General features: G+C 44.4%; 2 non-coding genes and 1 pseudogene across 2 annotated transcripts; 1 reads left to right on the top strand and 2 right to left on the bottom strand.

The window, feature by feature from the left end:
- The first annotated feature begins 1,230 nt into the window (after window positions 1-1,230).
- Window positions 1,231-1,349, top strand: LOC148634234 (5S ribosomal RNA). The gene has a single exon (XR_015933754.1). It is a non-coding gene; the product is annotated as a 5S ribosomal RNA (ribosomal RNA).
- A 636-nt stretch (window positions 1,350-1,985) lies between these two features.
- LOC148634233 (U1 spliceosomal RNA) lies at window positions 1,986-2,126 on the bottom strand (annotated as a pseudogene).
- A 635-nt stretch (window positions 2,127-2,761) lies between these two features.
- On the bottom strand, window positions 2,762-2,834 carry trnar-acg (transfer RNA arginine (anticodon ACG)). Its single transcript has one exon. It is a non-coding gene; the product is annotated as a tRNA-Arg (tRNA).
- Between the last annotated feature and the right edge of the window lie 8,332 nt (window positions 2,835-11,166).

Below are 11,166 nucleotides of genomic sequence, written 5' to 3'. Positions count from 1 at the left end.
TGCCACCTCCTTGAATGTCTGCCGCTGGGCATGCCCCGCTCTCCTCCGCCTTATCTTATCGCGTGTGAGCACCGACAATGGCCACAATGCCGGGGAATGGCACCTGTAAAGTGTTAATTGGGGCACAGGAACAGCCCGTCTCGTCTCGGGGGGGCCGGCTTCAGAGACAATACAGCAAACACAGCGGGGCGGGGGAAGAAGACGACACCACACATGCGGGTACATTCAGCTCCGGCGGGAACGAGACATTTGTCGGTCTTTTCAAGTGCCGAGAGCCGAGCAATCCTTCACTTGTATCGGTTCTCCCTGGTGACTAGATCTGGCCCTGCGACTCTCGACTGGGCTCACCCCCGGGGCAGCCCAGGAGGTGTGAGCCTGGCCGGCACCCGGATGGGAGATTCCACCCCGGAAAAGCTCCGGTTGCTGCTGCTCCTGCAAGAGGTGTGACTGGGACCAGTAGGGAGCGCTCACCCTGCGGGCTGTGTGGCTCTCTTACGCCCCAGCCTCCTGATGGCGACACTCTGCTGCACAAACAGGCGCCGTCCTTCGGGGGAGGCGTCAAACCGAGGTCCCGACCCTCTTTGGCCATTAGGAAACCCCAGGGCGTCTCTCAAAAAGAGACGCCGGGGGTGTCCCTCTGGTGTTAGTGCTCCCCTTTACCCATCAGTCGGGGTCTCCTCCTAATCCCCGTCTCACCTGTAACAATCAATGACGAGGCCCCCCTGTCCGTGAGATTTAGTACTCGCGCAAGAGACCGGGGGCAGAGCGCGAACGCGGTCCCCCGCCCCCCACAAAGTGCGCGCTCCGGGTTCCCTCTCGGGGCCCTGCAACACAGCGGAAGGGCAGCGAGAAGGAGCCTCTTGCTCTGACGCCGCAAGGCCACAAGAGGGCGGAGGCGCCGCGCGCCCGGCCGACGTGTTGGACCGGTGCGCTTTACGTGCTGAAATAAACACGCGAAAGCCCCGAAATGTTTCCAGAGTGCTGTGCACTGGAGGTTTTTGTCTGGTGAAGACTTGCCTGGTGCTCCTCCGTGCAGATTGTTTGTCCTCCTCCAGTGCGGGACGAGCCAACACAAGGGAGCGCATTCGCCAACATCCAGGCACGCAATGCGATTTGGAAAGCAGCTCCTTTCCAAAGAGTTGCACACGAACGATCCTTCAGTCCCGCTCGGGGGGCACGGAACCCCCGCCACACACAGCTTCAAGTAGCGAGTCAGGCGCCAGGGGTTTCGCTTACGGCCACACCACCCTGAACATGCCCGATCTCGTCTGATCTCGGAAGCTAAGCAGCGTCGGGCCTGGTTAGTACTTGGATGGGAGACTGCCTGGGAATACCAGGTGCTGTAAGCTTTTGCTCTCCCGGCCAGCAGGGGTCGCCGTTGGTGCCGTAGGCTTTGGGAGGAAAACCTGCAGGATGGAAAGGTGATCTATAGCCTCATCTCTAGAGATGTTTTGTTGCTGTGGCATGTGTGTGACCCATATTCAAAAAAAAAAACCCGTCTGTAAAACGAATATCGAAGCTGCCTCTAAATCTGCAAATGAAGATGAGTCGATAAACCACTCGTTTTTCGTATAACTAGACATATATTCATTTGTTACCGATTTCATTCATTGAGCACGGATACAATAGAGGTACAGCCATTCACTGTTTGACATGTCTGCACTGGTACAGAACCCAGCAATCAGAAAACGGGTGAAACTGTCTTTAGACTCAGCATACAGTACCGAGGCCTCCCATGACCAAATAAAGGCTAACCTCGATAATCAGCCTAAAGAACGCAGACTACAGCAAAACGACTGACTTTGAAAAGGGAATGAACGTCCGGAAGGAGTAGTGGAACTAGCTTGAGATGCTTCTCCGGACCCCTAACTAAAAGCCAGCGAGAACCAGCAGCGGCGTCCACTCCTGTTGAACCGGGATCCTTCCGCAGCCACGCAGCTCGTGGTGTCCTAACCCTCCCGTATCTGATTTTGGACCAAGCACATCAGGGGAGAGCGCGAACCCAGTCCCCCACTACCAGAAATTATGCAGTCGAGATTCCCACATTTGGGGAATTCGCAGGGGTCAGCACAGCCGGAGTGCAACGGCCGAGCCTCGCCCTGGGTGAACCGATTCGATTTCGATTTTTAAGAACTTTATTTTCTTTTCACAAAAAAATACAGGACATCACAAATCAGAAAGCTTTACATTAATATACATACTTAAAACAGTATATATGATCACATCTCATTACATTTTGACACGGTAACAGTTACATAGCAACAATTTTCTTTTTTTCTGGTGCAAATCACATTCTTTACTTAAACATGATAATGTTTTTCACAGTTTCTTGAGATATTGACCTATGCTCTCTATTTCCCGTTGACTAATTACAACTGAGTGTCGCATGAGCAGTTACATAAACTTGTCTGGTATATTTGAACACAAGTGCCGTTCTTCAATTAAAACTAACAGTACATTGTCAGGGACATTCAGTTCTATACAAACAAGAGACAGACAAGAGAATATTTCTACCGTTCATGTGGACTACGTGTTGACTTACTGATCGGAATAATTGAAAAGTTCGGGCTCATAGCCGATGCAGTGCGTGCTAATTAGAACAGCAACGCTGAGCTCTCAGCACCGTACTGAGCCCAGGTGTTTTTCTAAAGCTGTCAGGTGCAGTTCATTTACATGAAGGAAATCTCTTACTGGGTACGATTACAATGCAGTAAGTAGCACAGACTACTTAGGGAGTAGCCCGATGCGTTTAAAAACGACCCGAGCCAGGCAGGAGTCGAACCTGCAATCTCCTGATCCGTAGTCAGACGCATTATCCATTGCGCCACTGGCCCCGGTGTGACACTGCAGGACTGTAACCCAGTGAGATCAGCACTGCAACTAGTAAACTATTACCCCCGGTCCATTCTTTACCAAAAGTGAGAAACACCTGTTTTCTACATTTTGTCTGTTTTAAAACCATATCTTCTGTCTTTTGCACTGATATTCTGATTCATTTCGATTTCAAAGAAAAAAAAAACATTATCTTCCAAAGCATCATAAAATTGTCCCTTCTTCCAGACTCTACTTCTCTCTTGTAGTAGTACAGCAGACCTTTCCAGGTGAGCAGGTCACAGAGTCCGAAATGAGCTTCCTCCATCAAGCAAAGTACCTGAACATGACTCTGTCTTCATAAAAGTGCCCCTGTAATAAAGAAATTAAATCCGAAATCAAGAGGGCAGTTGCCTACTGAAGTTCAAGAAGTCATCAATTTTAACCTAGCAACACATTAAAGGCTGCATCTATACAAGTACGATTCTAGAAATGCTCACCAGATTACGTTTTAAGAAGGAACTGCGCCTCAGGTTCCGCCGAGATCTTAACTCGGATGGCAGGATTCAGAGTCCGGAGTGCGGACTGATGGCGCACGGAGGGTCCACATACTGTGGATCCCTCAGTGATCTTCCGCGTGTTCAAACAGCCAGCGTGTGACTCCCCTGTCCCCGTGACCTCATTGCTCTGCTCTCGCCTCTGTGCAGCCGAGCCCGACTCATGGTAAAGTGGAAAAAAATATGCCCTCAACGTGAGATTGACTCTGGAGTGAGGATAGACGTTACCTTTTTATCGTTGAACAGGATGTATGTGATGTGGCGACTAGGTTCAATTTTGTATCCTCTTTAAAAGATTAAGGACTGGGGTGAGCGTGATTTACCAACCTTTCAGCTAAGAACCCGACGTGCGCACCGTTTAAGCTGCATAGACTCGGTCGTTTAACTCTTCTCCATTAGCAGGGTTAAGGTTAAAGAAAAAAAACATTGCTGACTTCTTTTTTTTTTGCCAGCTGCTAGCGCTGATTAGCAAGGTTTGTATTTCATGTTTTGCAAGTTGCATCCATTTTAAGAAAAACAAGTCGTGTTAAAGACAGGAAATGAATACTTGCATTTAATTAAGTCTAGCCATAGGCAGTTATCCACTGGGATTCAGACCCAGGGTCTCCTGTTTACTAGACAGGCGCTTTAACCAACTAAGCCACAGCGCCCTGGGAGTGCTGTCCTTTTGCAGCCACTTGGACACACCACTCAGACACATCTGCATTCGGTGTGTGCTCCGCCTGCTCGCTGAGCAAGTTGCCACCTTTACATACAATAGCAACATCGACACCAAGAGAAAGGATGACAAATGGCTTTTATCTGGAACTTTTCATGTCCAAGGAGCTCAATGTGCTTTCTGTGTACAACAGGGCCACTGAACTCCACGCTGGCCACTGAACCACAGCAGTGGCTTGCTGGCTTGACATCTCCCAAGGAAAATGTTGAAATCGCATGTGGAACAGGAAAATGACCCTCGAGTACGAGGGAAAAAAAAGAAAAAGATCATCTGGAGCGCGCCAACCCAGTTGGGACAGCCCAGTTTTGTTGACGAGGTGGCCGAGTGGTTAAGGCGATGGATTGCTAGTCCATTGTGCTTTGCACGCATGGGTTCAAATCCCATCCTTGTTGGTTTCCATGTCTGTTTCCATTCTGTTTTTGATCCCTATTGCTCAATGCACAGTGAAAGCATTGCATACATGTGTCTGACAATGAGAAATGGGCCCCTGAGACAGTCATTTGCCTGTTTCACAAATGATCGTATTTTACTAGAGATTCTGTTTGGGATTCAGATGTGCATTCGGACAGCAATCCCTTTCAAGAAATGATACGTTCTGGATGAGGTCAAAGGTGCATCATTTGGACACTTTGTGGGCTTGAAATACAAAGACAATCATGTTCTATGGTACAAGATAAATACAAAACTTAAGCTTTTATTATAATTAGATTTGTTTATAAAGCATAAGCAAACATTTATTACATTAATATATGTAAAAATAACATTTTAGCATCATACGTTTAGTATATTTAGTCCCTAATGCTGAAAGAAATGATCATAGAACATGACTTCTAACCTTACCTGCTGTGTTTTTGATCCCTATTGCTCAATGCACAGTGAAAGTATTGCATACATGTGTCTGACAATGAGAAATGGGCCCCTGAGACAGTCATTTGCCTGTTTCACAAATGATCGTATTTTACTAGAGATTCTGTTTGGGATTCAGATGTGCATTCGGACAGCAATCCCTTTCAAGAAATGATACGTTCTGGATGAGGTCAAAGGTGCTGGAACACTGTATTTAGGATGTGTTTGCAGTTATTCTGTGTTTCTAGCTTCAACCCAGTGATATATATATATATGCTCACTGATTTTTTGGTACATGCCCAGGGCAATAATCATTATGAGGATTTATTTCCATATGTGCTAGAGGTAGTGTTGTGAAATTCTTCAACACACTGGATCGCAGGTTTAAACCTGCACTCTTACTCCTTAAATACCAACAAATGCAGATATGTGGCAATCATATTGTAGCGGACACTCATTTGCCTGTTTCACAAATGATCATATTTTACTAGAGATTCTGTTTGGGATATGGATGTGCATTCTGACAACAATCTCTTTCAAAAAATGATTTTACCTTATCGCAGCTTTGCCCCTCTTGCCTCTTTGGAAAATATCTCCATCTTGTGGTCGTTGTTGGTAATGTTTAGACAATATCTCCATCTTGTGGTCGTTGTTGGTAATGTCTAGACAATATCTCCATCATGTGGTCGTTGTTGGTAATGTCTTCTTATGCCCTTTTTTATTTCAATTCTTTATTAGTTGATTCTAGAATCTCTACAATAGAGCTGAAAATATCAGTTTTGTAGCAGACAATATGACATTAGTTATAGTCCAATTAAGACTGTATTACCCTGTTTGTAACATAACAAATTAAAATTGATTAAAACTAAGTTTGGAACACCAGGGAACATAAAAAATGATTTTTAGGAAAACCATGAGGTTCTCTGTGTCCGATGCCTGCAAGGGGAGAAAGCTAGAATCCTTTGCTTTTTCAAAATTTGAAAATAAACATCATTTAACAACAGCTTTCATTCCTAGGAGTGAAAAATAACCATTTTTGAAGACATATTAGTTTCTAAAACACTACAATAAAGTTAAAAACATCCGTTTTATATTACTTTTAGTATTTTTAGTGAAATTAGTCATTTATTGCACTATTTTTAATATAATCTCTAATTAAAAGTGAATAGAATTAAGTTTGGAGCAACAAGGAACACAAAAAAAAAAGATTTTAAGGAAAAAAATGATGTCTTCTGTGCCAGGTGCCTGCAAGGGGAGAAAGCTAGAATCCTACCCAGGCTCCTGGAGTTCTGTCCTGGCTAAAGGAGGGTGAATCCATCCCCTTCAAAGCTCCATGAAAAAATGATCATTTAAAATTTGAAAAAAAAAACATCATATAACAACAGTTTTCATTCATAGGAGTGAAAAACAACCATTTTTGAAGACATATTAGTTTCTAAAACACTACAATAAAGTTGAAAACATCCGTTTTATATTACATTAATTTTTGTGAAATTAGTCATTTATTGCACTATTTTTAATAAAATCTCTAATTAAAAGTGATTAAAATTAAGTTTGGAACAACAAGGAACACACAAAAAAAAAGATTTTAAGGAAAAAAATATTGTCTTCTGTGCCAGGTGCCTGCAAGGGGAGAAAGCTAGAATCCTACCCAGGCTCCTGGAGCTCTGTCCTGGCTAAAGGAGGGTGAATCCATCCCATTCAAAGCTCCATGAAAAAATGATATTTTTAAATTTGAAAAAAAAAAAAAACATTATAGAACAACATCTCTTGGTCCACAGAGTGCAAAAATCCAACTTTGAAGAAAATCCATTGACTGATCCCCGAATCCTGAAGTTTCTTCGCATGATATCGGGCTTGCAACCACTTTCTGGAAAATTTTCAGCTCCATTGTAGAGATACTAGAATCAACTAATAGAGAATTAAAATAAAAAAGGGCATAAGAAGACATTACCAACAACGACCACAAGATGGAGATGTTGTCTAGACATTACCAACAACGACCACAAGATGGAGATATTGTCTAGACATTACCAACAACGACCACAAGATGGAGATATTTTCCAAAGAGGCAAGAAGGGCAAAGCTGCGATAAGGTAAAATCATTTTTTGAAAGAGATTGTTGTCAGAATGCACATCCGTATCCCAAACAGAATCTCTAGTAAAATATGATCATTTGTGAAACAGGCAAATGAGTGTCCGCTACAATATGATTGCTACATATCTGCATTTGTTGGTATTTAAGGAGTAAGAGTGCAGGGGGTTTAAACCTGCGATCCAGTGTGTTGAAGAATTTCACAACACTACCTCTAGCACATATGGAAATAAATCCTCATAATGATTATTGCCCTGGGCATGTACCAAAAAATCAGTGAGCATATACATATATCGCTGTGTTGAAGCTAGAGACACAGAATAAGTGCAAACACATCCTAAATACAGTGTTCCTGCACCTTGACCTCATCCAGAATGTATCGTTTTTTGAAAGCGATTGCTGTCAGAATGCACAACTGAATCCCAAACAGAATCTCTAGTCAAATATGATCATTTGTGAAACAGGCAAATGAGTCTCTCAGGTGCCCATTGCTCATTTTCAGACACATTTATGCAATACTTTCACCATGCGTTGAGCAATAGGGATTAAAGATACCAGAGGTAAGGTTTAAAAGTGATTCTGAGGTGCAACACATCAGCGAAACAGCTAGGCATCTGAAATGCGGGGTTTGAGAGCCCTTCAGGGAACACCGTACCCTAAAGGTACCAGAAGTCCACTAGTATAAGCATTAAGTCACTGTCAGCCCTGTTGCAATGTAATTGCTACATATCTTCATTTCTTTGGTTTTTAAGGAGTAAGAGTGCAGGGGGTCTAAATCTGCGATCCAGTGTGTTGAAGTATTTCACAACACTACCTGTAGCCCGTCTGGAAATAAATCCTCATTCTGATTATTGACCTGGGCATGTACCAATAAATCACTGAGTATATATATATATCACTGTGTTGAAGCTAGAGACCTGTATGTAATAATATGATGCTAAAATGTTATTTTCACATGTAAGAAAACCGGCTCAGGGACGCCAAATATGTAATGTTGCCATAGCAAAATTAAATGTAGGGGGTCTCTGAAGGCACCAGTTCTGTAGGGTTTGGGCATTTACTGAGACAATTATTAATTGTAGCAGTAAATCACAAAGTTGATTCTTTTGATAGCTTTAGAATCCAACCATGTGACATAACTCAAACAACGCGCACACACAGGTACTAATACACGAGGATACATTTATTAATACATAAAATATGCATGTAAACCTAACAGATCTTATCAAGAGGGTTATCAGAATACAAAAGATATATATTCAGTCAGTTACGAAGTGTTACACATATCAAGAGGACATACGTTCAGTATATCATTCATTAAGACCGTTTCGTTAATGAACTTGGTTATAACTTCTACATTAGATACTCAAACAAGTACATAACTCTTAGGAATTAAATTGATATCAACTGGTTGGGATAACAATTGAATTCTCGAGCTGTAATGCATTGAAGTTGAATACTCATCCAATCTTTGGGGATTCAGATCTTCCTGCGGGCACAAAGAAACAGTTGCAGGCTGTTGCTGTCCAATCCGCGCTCTCTGGCTCCGTGCCAGGCTGTGCTGTGCGGCTTGCGACGCTGCACTGCTGATGCTCACTGTTGGCTTTAACTAGCAAAGTTTGTGCACAGGAGAAAAGATGACTGTGGGTCCCAGCAAGTCAGGAAGAGGACCGGTTCGTTTCTGATGAAGAGCTAGTTCTGAATAGTGATTCAGCTGTCCACAGTTCCGACCTGTTCACGAGGCCTGCTGCTGGTGCTAACCTCGGGTGGATCCTCTGGTTATTCTCTGGCAACCTCCGCTCTAGACTCTTAGAACAAAGGAAAGTTCTGGCACTCGTACACACTGGCCGTTCCGTGGTTGTCCGGGCTGAGTCTCAGGATGGTCAGGAGGCGCGCTGCGAGAATGTCCTGCCCTTGGGAGCCTTCTGCTCCTGGGCCGTCCTGCCCTGGAATTCTCCTTTGAATTCCCTTTAGAATTGTCCACAGAATCCTCTGAATCCTCCCTTCTGAATCTTACTGAATCTCACAGGCTCTCTGTGTTGCCTGTTTTTACCTGGAGGAACTTCAGCTCATTGATTGGCTGAAAGTTCCATGGGCATCAGAGTCCCACGTGGGTTACTCGGCCCTACCAGTCCCTGATTGATTGATCAAGGTGAGATATGAGTCACTTAGTCCTGACACTTAGTAATGCAGTCCAGATGTCCAACTGGCACTCCCTAGACAGATAGGCGCCAATGGATGACCATTGATCATGAAAGCCAGGCTTAGCTAAGTGCATCCCCCTTTGGGAGCTGTCCTAGGACCTTAAATCACCCTGCAGAACAGTTTCTCTGTGGCTGCACCACAGAGATGAACAGAGAAATGGGGCCTCATTTGGGAAGGCTCAGAACACTTAATTCTGCCTTATTAATAAGCCTCGCCGCTACATATCCCCCCTTTTTGAAGGTCATGAGGTCCTGAGGCGTTGTTGCCTTCAAAACAAAACAGAGTTAAGTGATGTCCCTTGCCATTAGAACATTAATCTTAAATGTCCACATTACTCCTCGAGAATTCATACCGGAACCAGCATTGGATACAAACAGGATGAATAACATCTGGAGTATGTATAAACACGGTAGGAGACATTATCTAAGTCTAGGAATTACACATCAGGAAGTTCACTGTCAATATCTGATACCTCTGTAGTACATATTTGGGGAGAAATCACTTCCTTTCTTTTGACATGCTACCTTTGACTCATTCATGCTACCCAGATTACATTTTGATGCAAGAGTACAGCATTCAGAGTACACTGTCAGTCATGATCCAGCTTCCCAGCAGCAGTGTTACAATAACAACAGTTCCTGTTCCCAGCCCCGCGATAAACCACAACACCTGTGTTGGGTATCTGCTTGGGTGGTTTGGAGGTTTGTTCCATTAAAGCAAACTAACTACCTGTACCTCTTCAGGGCTTACTGTTTCTTGGATTTCTATCCAATTCAATAGTGTGGCACCTGAAGGCATCCATGACCTCAAGTTTGGTCTTATGTTGTCTGGTTCCAGACCGTACAGTGTTAAGTTACCATGCTGTACTATGGCCTCCTCGGGAACTTGCAGGAAAACTGTTTGATTAGGTAGCTGCATTGTGGTAGCTGTATCATGCCTGTCACAAGTCATAGTGTCAGTTAAATGTGGTGTGCTGACCAGCCATTTACTTCCTACCTGCTCTTCATGGGGTTCATTAACCTCCCTCTGCTCGTTAGTAGCTTTACACCCTTCATTGGTGAATCGTTTAGACACAGCCAATGGATAGCTTTGGTAGCCATACCCATCTCAAGATTTGGAACCAAATTCAATCTTGGATTGCCTTCTGGGTGAGCTATGAGCGATGGGGTTAATGTCACATACTCCTCTACTGAGAAGAGTGGAATCAAGTGGGTTGGGAATCGTGCCGTGGTTAGACTAGCTACAGTGGCACTAAGCTCCCTTAATAGGTCTTGTGTCAACATTCTGGCCTGTTGCACACAAGCATAAACCCACTGTATAACACCAACAATCATGTCCACTGGTTGGGGAATAAGGTTTAACCCTGTTGCATAGGAAATTGCCTGTAGGGTTTTCCCTAAGCTTTCCAACTTTTGCTGCTGTCGATACAGTCTGTCACTACCCTCCGGCATCTCTGACCCCTGCCTTCTTGGGGCAGTCAGGGTGAGAGTGCCAGTAGCACACAAACCTACCAGAAAAAAGCAAACGTGCAACAGTGGCGGCAGCAATCAGTCCTCCCAAAAGTCTTTTCGGGTGGCTGATCCCAGTCATCTCCTTCTGAGTGACTGTCGCCTTTCTAAGCTGGCGCAGCGTGTACATGGTGTCTTTCTCAGTATGCCCTGTGGCATCTTGGGCACCAACATCCTGGAAATATGGGGAGATCTGACGCAGCTGCTGATGCTGCTCCTCCTTTTCCAGGGCATCTGCTTTTTCGATTTGTTCATGCCTGTGCTCTAGGAACCCTGCAGGGGGTGGTGCAGCGGTAGAGCATGCCTGACCCTCGGCTGAGTGGTCATCTGGAGCACCTGAGTGATCTGGGATTGTTACCCCATTCTCACTGTTCAGGTCCACCCTGCACACTTCCTGATTGAGGAATCCCTCTATCGGCATGTTTA

The sequence above is a fragment of the Lepisosteus platostomus genome, unplaced genomic scaffold (genome assembly GCF_059453375.1).
Source record: "Lepisosteus platostomus isolate fLepPlt1 unplaced genomic scaffold, fLepPlt1.hap1 Scaffold_40_H1, whole genome shotgun sequence".
NCBI lineage: Eukaryota > Metazoa > Chordata > Actinopteri > Semionotiformes > Lepisosteidae > Lepisosteus > Lepisosteus platostomus.
This window is presented reverse-complemented; position numbering and strand designations above follow the sequence as displayed.